The sequence below is a fragment of the Thalia democratica genome, chromosome 9 (assembly GCF_965202585.1).
Source record: "Thalia democratica chromosome 9, ktThaDemo2.hap1.1, whole genome shotgun sequence".
In the NCBI taxonomy this organism is placed as follows: Eukaryota; Metazoa; Chordata; class Thaliacea; order Salpida; family Salpidae; genus Thalia; species Thalia democratica.
The window spans coordinates 37,405,834-37,417,701 of NC_139173.1; the positions used below are offsets into that span (position 1 = coordinate 37,405,834).

The window sequence follows — 11,868 nt, forward strand, 5'->3', positions numbered from 1 at the left end:
ATACTCAACAAAACAAAAGGTTATGTGAATTACAATTTCAGACTGAACATAAATATCTAAACAACCTACTGGTAATAATATTAAGTAAAAAAAAAAATTATATAAAAAATGTAAAGTTTTTATATAATATCTAAATACTTTCAATAATTTTTTAAAACACTAGAAAGCAAAGTTTAGTCACACTTAGCTTTAAATATAGATAATAAACAAAAAAAGCAAAATTTGTTTAAACAGTATTCGTTTGCAAACTAATTAAGTAAAAGTTGTAAAACAACCTTTGAATTTATATCTGGTATAGTTATCTGAAACAACCAAGTTTTACTAGAGACAAAATTGAAGTTAAGTCAAAATAATTTTTAATATACAAAATTAAGAGATAGAGCAAAATCTATGTAGAAGCTCACAATTTGCAAAATAACAAAATGAAAAATTGTAAAATAACTAATAAGCGTTGACATCTAAACAATAAAATACTTAATAAAAACGTATAATATATCTGAAAAAACATTAAAGTTTAGTCAGAGTAAGCAATCAAAACATTTTGAGTAGCTTACTATTTGCAAACTCATAAAGTTAAAAAATTTAAATAAACCCATAAACTTTTATACTTAACAACAATAAACAATACTCAGAAACCAAAAACAAAATAAATTTAGTTATGTTTTCTCTTTAAATGTGTACAAAAAGTTATTTTTATCTTTATAGGTTGAATTCATCCTCTTTTTTTCATTTTAAATAACATTTCCATTAAATTCGAATTAAAATTATCACAGTTTTACATTTACCAAAACTATGTAGATTATATTTTAAGGTTATTTGTCAAATTTAAAATAATGCTCTTTAAAAATTTTAAAGTTTCAAAAATATTTTAAAAACCTCGTTTGTTTATGACGAGAAGCAAAAAGTAAAAAACAAAACAAACAAAAACAACACAAAAGTATTTTTCTTTAAACAAAAATTATAGTCTACGAATATTTTGAGATGGACTTATTGTAGTTTTAAAAAATGAAAAAAAGTATTATTTTTTTAAGTTGTAAACAAGTTTGTTGTTAAGCTTATGTTTTATCTTATGTTAAAGTATATGTTAATATATATGTTAAAGTATATGAATAGTAAAAAAAACACTTATGCTTCAAATTCTAAAGCTTTTTTGTACACAAACGGTTTTTATTAATATAAATTTTTTACATTACGCTGAAAGCTAATAGATGTAAGAATATAATTAGTATTTTAGGTATAGTTAATTAATTCCAACTTGTTTATATTATAAATTTTAGCCGTCTTTCTTAAAGACATTACTCATAAACCTGATTAATAAAGGTTAATAATCTTAAACTTGAAAGTTTTACCGTCTAACATTAGTGTTGTGAATTTGAATAACTAACTTGAATTCGGTAAAATCACATTTAAATGGTGTTTAAGAAAACTACTCATATAATTTACAACTCTTCCTCAATCTAGTTTAGGCGTCGGTAGCCTTTTATAAGAGTCAGGTTGCATTGTATAAAAAGTTTAAAGCGAATTACAAATAATTTACAAACATTTTGCCCAACCCCTGTTATAGTTTGTTTGAATTACATTAAAAATTCGGTCAGATTTGTAGAAACTTTTGTTTTGCTCACATGAATAGTTAAAAGCTTAAATAAATCAAAAGTCTACCTTAATTTTTTGAGGATTTCAAAGTTAACAAAATGTTTAAACATCTTTATTCGATAACGTAAAAGTGAAACATTAACAAATATGGTTTTAAACGAATATTCTTATGTTAAAGGCAAAAAATACCAAAAACATTGTTCATTAAACAATCATTTATGTTTGACTGCAACTGAAAAAATTAGATAAAAACTTCAGCTATTAGTTGATTAATCACTAAGTATATATATGAAAAGAAAATGGTATTAATGTAAGTATTAAAACTTAACTTTAAAACTATAGTTGATCTCTTAATGTTTAAAAAATGATTTTTGTTTTTAACTAGTTAATTTTATTGAAGGTATACTGACTAACTGTTAAATTATAAGTTGATTTAGAAAAAACATATGTCATTAGACTGTTAAAACTACTTAATTAGAAATATTTCTAAATATTATCAAACAATTTAAATTGATCTTAAAACAAAATAAATTGCATTTTTTTACTTGAAACTTTGCAACCTTTAAAATTTGAACATTTTTTTTCTCTTTCGTTGAAGTATTTTAATAAAAACTAGTTTCACTTTAAACAAACAGTATTAAATTGGAGGAACATACTGTAGTATATTTTTAAAGTTTCTTTATTCTAAGGCTTTTTCTATTTTCAGTTTTATTGTTAACATCCTTACCTTTAAAATGGCATTTCAAGACACACCACTGCAAGAACAAGTACGAAGAACTCAGTACTCAATTGGATATACATTTGACTATGATGTTGAGTATCCGCCAATTACAGATGAACCTGTTGAAATCCCTGCAACCTATGTTCCAGAAACAGCCGCTGAAGCAACTGCCGAACCTCCTTTGATCTCTAAAGTGAACAGATGCATAACTGGCCAGAACCGGTAGTTTATAAGAGAAAGAAGCACCGGAAGAAAAATCGTTGTAGCCCGACAAGAACCGACAGATGGTATGAAGATAGGAAGAAACAAAAAGAAAAACTCATCTTGGAAGTCAGAATAAAGAAGTACTATCAACTTCATGTTGCAGTTTTTAAATTTTAATGATCAAGCTCATCTGTGTGTGGTTCGCCTAAATATTTATTAAAAGTTTGGTGCGGGCTTTAATTTTTGTTTTATTTCTTTCTCTTGCTTAATAAAGTAAGCTTAGCATACTAAGACTGTTTTATTACTAGCCAAGTTTGAAATTTGTAAAACATAAGCTAGCACTAGATTCACAATTTGTAATAACTGGTCTCATAGGTAATAACTGGTAAAATATTATAAATTAACTTTATAAATTATTATATACTACAAGCCATATGATAGTACTGGCTGTATTTTTTAATGTGATCAAATGAAATCAAACGTTTTAAGTTTATAACTTGACGCTTTTTCATTTAAATAGACATTTGCTTAAAGTACCTGTTAAGTACAATTCTAAAATAATAACTTTTTGTCTAAATCCTTGAAAAAATCAAGGAGGGTAATCTTTTTTATATAGTTTGACTAAAAAAATATTTATACTACTGTGTTATAATAATATTACCTGTTTATTACAATTCAATAACCGATTTATAAAAAAAGTTCACAATAAATGATTAATTTTTTTCAGTAACAACCTCTGTTGCGCAAACTGACAAACTTTTCCATTTTAATAATTGTCAATCTTAATGAATACTTAAGTCTGCTAATTATGCAATTACTAAACAATTTATGCTACCAGTTAGTGTATATTATATATATAAGGTTATTTGTTTTTTTTCTAAACATTGCTGTTTTAGATTTTTCATTCCAAAAAAATATTTAAAAATCAACAACTTTAATCGTTACACAAGAAAACCTCGTTTTTTTACGACTACAAGCAAACAATAAAAAAAAAACTAAACAAAAATGCCACAAAAGTGTAATTTTTTGAAAAACAAAGAGATGAACTTATTGTATTTAATAAAACTCAAAAAACAGTACTTTTTTCTTTAAGTAGGAAACAAACTCTTGTTATTACTAGACTTAATTGAAACCAAATTAATCAATAGGATATCTTTTATGATATTTTAAAACACCAACAACCAAACTGCTTTTTCTTAAGTGAACCAAATTGACACGGTTTTAGTAAAATATAATTATTTTCTATATTCTAAACATGTTTGGTAAATTGTTAAAAATGTTAAATTTATTATCCATCTAATAAAACATCTAATAAGTAGAACCAAGATTAAGTTTTTTTAATAAAAGGTAGTAGATAAAAAATATATTAACACAGTTTTGTGGGAACGGGTCAAATATGCACGGAGACACTTTTGCACGAAGTGTTGAATATGCACGAAGGGTCACTAATGCACAAAGGAAAACTTTTATACGAAGTCAGTTTTGCACCTTTGCCTTTTTGGGTAAAAAAATTAATAATAATTTAAAACATATAAATAAACACTGACTAAAGGTAAGGGTTAGGTTATAGAAGAATGGGATAGTAAAAAAAAGTTAAAAAAAATCAGTGATAGTGAAATAAATAAAACGAATGAACTAATACAAAAAATAATACGAATAGAATATTCTTAACCAACGGTAAAGGTTAGGTTAGAGGTAACAGTGATAATAAATATTTAAAAAATAAAATAAAAGTGAAAAAATTTCAATATCGTTTAAAAGTGATCCTTCAAGCATATTTGAAACTTACTCGTTCTGTGACTATTTATAGTTTTGTTTCTATTATTACTGTGTATTTGATAGATTATTAAACTGTAGTTCTTAAACTTAGAACTAATCTAGCCTATTTTAAGGATTTTTATCAGAAAAATACTTTATGAAGTACTAAGCTTGTGTAATGGTTTCATCTAAAAAAATATAACTTAAAAATACATCGCATTAGTTTTTTTTTAAAGTATTTCACGGTTTAAAATTTAATTTAAATATATATGTATACTGTAATCAGTTCAAACTTTAATAATTTACTAAGGTAGCAATTTTCAAGCTAAAACATCCTTTGATTTTATTTTTTATTATTTAAACAGAGTTTATTTGTGGTATACTTTTCCCTAGTCACTGTCTAATATTCGTACAAAAGAATACAAAAGATAAAAATATATAAGTTTAAAAAACTAAAAACACTTAACAATAATTCATAAAAATTCAAATTTAAAATCTTAAAAATAGCACCCATGTAAAATCTATTTGTGATTGCATTGATTTAAATGAAATTAATATTCCCTTCGAAGTTTTAAAAACTTGAGAGTTGTAAAATTACTATGTTCACTACTTGAGTAAACTTTTTTATTAAAAACTACCTACTAACACAAACTTAGGTTGGTAAATTATTTGAAATTCAGCGCCTATAACCTAACTTATACGGTTAAAAATTAAACTAAAATTTAGTTTTTTATATTTTCCTAAAGTTGTTTTCAAAGTTTAGTTACAAATTAAAAAAAAAAGTTTTTCCTTAAAAATAAGTATAAAAACTAAAATGAGTTTGTGTAGAAGTACTTTGAATTTTTAATGTAATCTTTTTTAAGTTTTTAAATTTTTATATTAAAGTAAAGTTACTTTGTTTAAAAATTTTAGAAGTTTTTATTTTTATTATATAACATCTTTAATTGAAATTAGTAGATTTCAAAACAAACTTTTATTTCAGTTTTTTTTTAATGGCTAAAAGTTATGTAAAATATTTTCATTTAGTTTTTACACTAACACTTTTATAATAATAGGTTGGCGTAAAAAAAAACAGACATTTATTTTTAAAATCATTTTCTTTAAGTTAATGAAAAATAGCAAAATGTTTACTACTTTTTCCACTATTTTCTAGTATGTATGATAAATTGTTTTTATATCATCAGGTTCAATCTTTATAAAAACTACTTATTAGTTTAAATTATATGACAACATATGTTTATGAGTTTTATGATCTGTAAAAATCTGTGAAAATTACTAGTTTATGGTGCAACAGATATTTTAGTAACTATTTTAAATTTTATAGATGCTTCACAAATACATACACAAAATTAATATGTTAGGATCGTATTTTACATACACATAAGTTTTTTAAATAGTGTGGAAAAGAATTATAGATATATACATTTGTATTAATATGTATTTGTATATACATTAGTTCTTTTCTGCGTTTTTATCAGAAGCCTTTTAAAATATACTTACTAATTTATGTTACATCAAATAAAGTTATACATATCAGACTGTGATTTTATTTTGCGTTTTATTTCTGTTTGCAAGTAGTCGAAACTATGAAAGTTCAATAGAAACTAAATTTTGAGAATTAAGAAACTACTAAATTATAGAAGTAATTTTTAAACCACTAAAGAAGAAAAATCAATAAAGGATTTAAAGAACAATTAGTAGACATCATTACATCATAAGAGAATTTGAAAAGCACGATTAACTATAACAAAATTAATGAAATTTTATATGGATGCTTCACAAACTTAAGGTTTTAACTATTTGAATCAGGATACACTTTTTCAACATTTGTTCATTTGACTTAACATTAAAAGTTTACGCTTTTTCGTCATAAGTCTGTTCAACAAGTTACAATTATAAGAACAACACATACGATAGCAAAGATAGCTTGCAAAATCAACGGCACTGGACTGTGATCAAACATTTCAGTTGTTCTACTGGAACTCTTTTTTGCTGGACCAGGTTTCGGCGAAGCATCATCAAGAAGAGACGAGTTTGGAAGTGAAATTTGATCATCTACATGGTTTGGAGGTGAGCTTATGTGGCTAGGAAGCGATCTATCAGGACTATTGCGCGTAGGAAGTGAATCATCACCTGCATTAGAATTTGCTGGTGAATTCTTTCCACGTCTAACATAAATTGACAGTAAATCTTTATCAGGCCAAACAGGTACCGTCGGCCAGATTTCAACGGATCCCCCTGCAATTAGAGGGAACTGATCATCGTAGAATTCAGACGTTGGCAGGAAATTCTGTTCTAAATCAGGAGTTTGTTCTTCATATGAACTGTTCTCAGGTTGTTTATCAACATCTTGATCAGGTGGGACAATCTCAGGATCTTTATCAAGGTCTTCATTAGATGAAATGTTCTTAGGAATTTTATCAGATGATCTAATCTCAGGACCTTTATCAGAATTGCTTTCAGGCACACTGCCAACATCAGACTTTTCTGATGAGCTTCTATAAAGTCTTACATAGTTTGACTGTAAATCTTTATCAGGCCAGACAGTAAGTAGAGCCAAGATTTCGACGGATCCTCCTGCAATCGGTGGAAACTGATCATCATAATCATCAGATGTGTGTAGGAAATTCAGTTCAAAGTCAGAAGTTTGATTTACGGATAAACTAACCTCAAGATCTTTATCACGATTTTCTTCAGATAATTTAATCTCAGAATCCTCTTCAGGTAATTTAATCTCAGAATCCTCTTCAGGTGATTTAATCTCAGAATCCTCTTCAGGTGATTTAATCTCAGAATCCTTATCATAATGTTCTTCAGATAATTTAATCTCAGAATCTTTATCAGTATCGTCTTCAGATGATTTTATTGCAGGACGTGACGGTTGTAGAACTCTAACTGTGACTACAGGCTGTAAACTTTTATCAGGCCAAACAGAAACAGGCGGCCAGATTCTGTCAGATTTATCAGAAATTGGCGGGAATTGATCGTCGTAATCCTCAGATGTCGGCAGAAAGTTCAGTTCCAAAATAGAAATTTCCTCCACAATTTGATCAGATTCATCAGGAGTTGGTTTCAAACCTCCAGCGGGAACTGACTGCCAAATTACAGCGGGTCCACCTGGAATTGGCGGGAAGTGTTTGTTGCACCCACATATAAATTTAGATTGTACGGATTTCTTCAGAACTAGCAGGCCAAGTACGAATTGGATGATGAATTATCTCGGATTGAATTGAGAGTGGCGGGTAATTGTCATCATAGAAAGCCGAATATCCAATAATATACTGGGCTCTGCTGTTGTTTAGCTGGTGCAACATTTTGAATCATAAGCAAGGCTTCACAAGTCGTTTAGCTAAACTGAAAATAGAATAAGCATTAGAATGAAACCAGTTTTTCAAAGTGTTGAGATTTACAGACAAGTAGAGTTACTTTACATGGTTTACAGACTAACATCATAGTTTCATAAGCATGAAACTCAAGCTATTGTTCAGCATGTTACTTCAACACAATTTAAATAATTTAATTACGTTTTTAAATGCAAACTGTTAAGTTAAAATATTTAATTCTTTTTGTTTGTTGACATCTTTTAAAAACTTTAAAGTTTTAAAATTTTAATTCTTTAAACATTTCTATAGCCTATATTTTGATTTTTCTATCAACATTTAGTTACTAATTTCAAAACACTTCAAATTTAAGCATAATAAACTAAACTACTCCATAAATAAAAGTTATTATGTTGACATTATAATGAACAAATTTTAATTTTTAAATTCAGTCAAATTTAAATACTTATATTATTTACATTGCCATATTTAAATATAGTTAGTAGTTGATCAACAGACACTGAAGTTTTTTATCATAATTAATTGAATTTTAGTTAACTATAAGTGATTTTGTAATTGAGCAATACATTTTTAAGTACACTATTTTCAATCATATATATGTTTAGTTAAAGCCATTATATGTATAGTAAAGCAATACGTTAAAATATTACTTTTGAAATAGATTAAATTTAATAAAACTCCAGTGTTTGATTATATTAAGCTTTTAGCTAGCTGTACACATAAAAATAAAATTTCATTTAGTATAAATTCAATGAAACAAAATATTGTTACTATCTAAAAAGATATTAGAGTTTCTAAATGTTGTAAACTATAGTGTATAATTATTCGAAGTTATTTTACAAAAACATTAAAATCCGTTAAGAACGTAGGTGAAGAGAACTAAATTAATTTGTTTGAAACAAACTGCGCGATATAATAATTAAAAATGTAGTATTTAGTTTAATTCTGAATAACGTAAGATAAAACACATAAAAAAAACTTTGTAATGTAAAAATGTTTAAAGTATAAAATTTAAAATCTGTTTATGTTGGTGGTTTCAAAGGTGTCGGTATTATACTTTTGATTATGTTTTATTTTTTATTTATAAATCAACTATTGTAACTAAAAAAAGAAATAAACTTTTAGATTTAATATTACAATAGAGTGTTACATAATGTTTTTTTTCACTTTATTAGCTTTATTTATATGAGTTTAATTTGTTGAGGTTAACAGAAAAAAATCGAAATTAATATAAAAATTTGACAAGCTAGTTATAAGCTATTAGTTTAAATTTATATTACCTAAGAACAAAATTTCAATATATTAAAGATCGTACTAAAATTAATAAACTACATAGTTCGAATTTACAATCAACAATGCAAACAGTAGACCTGTATCAATTTATATTTGTTTAATTTTTTTAGATTATAAAGTTTTAATTTTAACTTGTGAGCTAGTAAGCGGCTTAGTGATCATAAACTTTACCCAGCCCTAGTTTAAAATAAATTTTTCTAAGTTATAAAATTGTTCTTAAATTTTGGAAAGTTTATTCAACTTGCAAACTAAATATTAAAAACTCTTTGAATGTCAAAATACAGCTTACTTTAGGAAAAATGTATTTAAATTGCTTTGATGACTTAGTAAACAACTAATTTTGAACTAAAGATCTTTCTGTTATTAAGTTTTTGAAGTAGATACAATGTAAAAACAAGTTAAAAACATTTTTTTATTGTTGTTTATGAACAGTAAAGATTTTCCAATATAATTAAACATAAAAGTTTTTGCTCAGCAGCTTAACAGCTTTTATTATTGATGTTTTTTTGTTATAATGAGGCTCTTAGATAAATTTTAGATATTCTTTTAATTGAGCTTTATATAAGCATTTTTTTAATGTAGCTGAATGTATTTCTATTCAGCTAATTTAAGTCGAGATGTTGATAATTTGGTGACAAGTTTTCAAAAATTAATTTTGGTTATTGTAAAACTGTCCGCTAGGCTTCGCTGTTGAACACCAAATACAACAAGCACTGAAGCTCAACTTAAAAAAAATGAAACAAAAACTTTATTTACAAAGTTGTAAAGTCTTTAAATTTTTTTCTTTTGAAGCTAAACTCATTCGAAAATTGAACTTTTTCAATTGAAAGTTTTATTTTTCAAATTTTTGATTTTACGAAACGATATCAAAAACGGAAAGAACTTAACAGATTTTTATGATAATAATTTTAATTATAAAAACTACTGATCATTGTATAAAACAAAACTATGCTTCATACATATATTTTGGCAATCTCTTAGAGTAAAGTAATATAAGCTAAGTATATAGTTATAAGCTGTTGTCAATGAAAAAATAAAAAAGAGTTTAAAACTTTCTAACTTATAAAACTTGCTAAATTTTAATTTTGAATTCTTTTGAAATGGATGTCATATTTTTCGTAGCTCAAGTTACCAAAATTTTTTGTTAATTTTTTTGCATCGATAATTAAATTATATACATAAATTTATTGAAAAAAAATATTGAAAGACAATTATACTGGTTTTTTAAAATAAAACACAACACAAATTTTCCCTTGGCACAGTAAATGTTTTATAATTGTCAATTAATAAATACATTATGTTTATTTTACCTGCATTTTAAGTTATTAATATTGAATCATCACTAAAACAAATCTGTGATAATTTCAAAACCATGGTTGAACATTACTTAATAAAAACCTACGAAGTTATGGCAATATAACGTAGAAAGTAAAGAAAAAACCCTAAAATTAAAAACCTCTGGCAAGAAATTATTTCCATTAAGTAAAAAATTCACCAATGATCTGACTATGTGATAACTTCCACAAAACTAAACCAAAAATAAGTTTTAGCAAAAAATATTAATTACATATCAATGTACTAAAAGCATTAGTATAGTTTTGTAAAAATACTAAAAGTAATAGCTAGTTAAGTAATTAGGAACTGAATAAGAGTAAAGTTGTCAAAATACATTAACTTTTCATTTCTTTTTAGAGAAGAAACATAGTGCATATAGTTTTAGGTAGACAGTATAAATAAAAAGTTTATTTGCTATAGTATAAACTAGCAAAGTGTTCATAAAAAAACATAAAACTTGCTTTTACCATATTTAAAAGAAGGTACTTTACGCCAAAGTGGTTTAAACTGGTGTCCAAAACTAAATAAATATTACAATTTTTAAATCAAAGTTATTAAAAACTGTTTATTTTCTTAGCTACATCTACCCCTTGCAACGATAAACATTCAACTATTACTAAAAAAATACAGTTAAAGCGTTTATTAAACTATACAAACGTTTCATAGCTTTACTAAAGAAAGCATATAAACCTTTTATATAAACACTTTTGACTGTCTAAAAATGAATATAACCTTATTTCTAGTGCATATAAGAAAAAAGTTTTGCTGGAAAATTAGAGGGGACACTCGGATTTGAACCAAGGGCCTATCGATCTGCAGTCGATTGCTCTACCACTGAGCTATATCCCCTTGCATCCATTATGAGTAAATTCAGTTTATAAACAACAAGCTCTCAGCCTAGAGCAAATAAACGCACGTATGTAGTAAAAACAATGAACATTTACAAAAACTTTTTTAGAGCTTTTTGCAAGCTTGATTTGACTTTTCTAAAATAAAGTATGCTTTATATGATATTTTTGTAAAGGAAAATTATATTAATTATAAAATATTGAGTTTTTAACTTTATTCTAAACATGATTTAGTTTCAAGACTTAACGTAAGTTCTATTGTGTTCCACGCTTTTAAAAGCTATACTTTTATATTTACAACAAAATGAAAACTTTGGTTTATTTTTGAATTCTTCGATTTTTGTTGAAATTTAACTAATATTTCATCAGAAACGATGATTTTGTTGAAATATTTCAATACTTAAGGTTATGATCAAAATGACATAACAATCAAAAGAAATATTAGTTAAGTTTAGAAAAAAATCTTAACATTTTAAGAGCTTAATTTAACTATAAAACGAGATTGTTCATTTATATATAAGTGCTTCACTGTTTCAAAAAACTATCGATAAAAAATTAATAAGAAACTACTTGGGACTTAACAAAAAGGCAAATAAAAGTAAATTAATAAAAAAATGATCGTGTTTTCGGCTAGAAAAAAACTTGTTTATTAATCTTAACTAGTTATGCTGAACCTTAACAAAAAATAAAATTTCTCAATCTTTTCTTAGCTACAAAGATTGCAGCTATCACCGAAACTAATTTTGTGTGCCTAACTGTATGAACTTAGTATAAA

At 25.7% G+C, this 11,868-nt stretch overlaps 1 non-coding gene across 1 annotated transcript; it reads right to left on the minus strand.

The window, feature by feature from the left end:
- Positions 1 to 11,022: 11,022 nt before the first annotated feature.
- Positions 11,023 to 11,094, minus strand: Trnac-gca (transfer RNA cysteine (anticodon GCA)). Its single transcript has one exon. It is a non-coding gene; the product is annotated as a tRNA-Cys (tRNA).
- Positions 11,095 to 11,868: the final 774 nt, after the last annotated feature.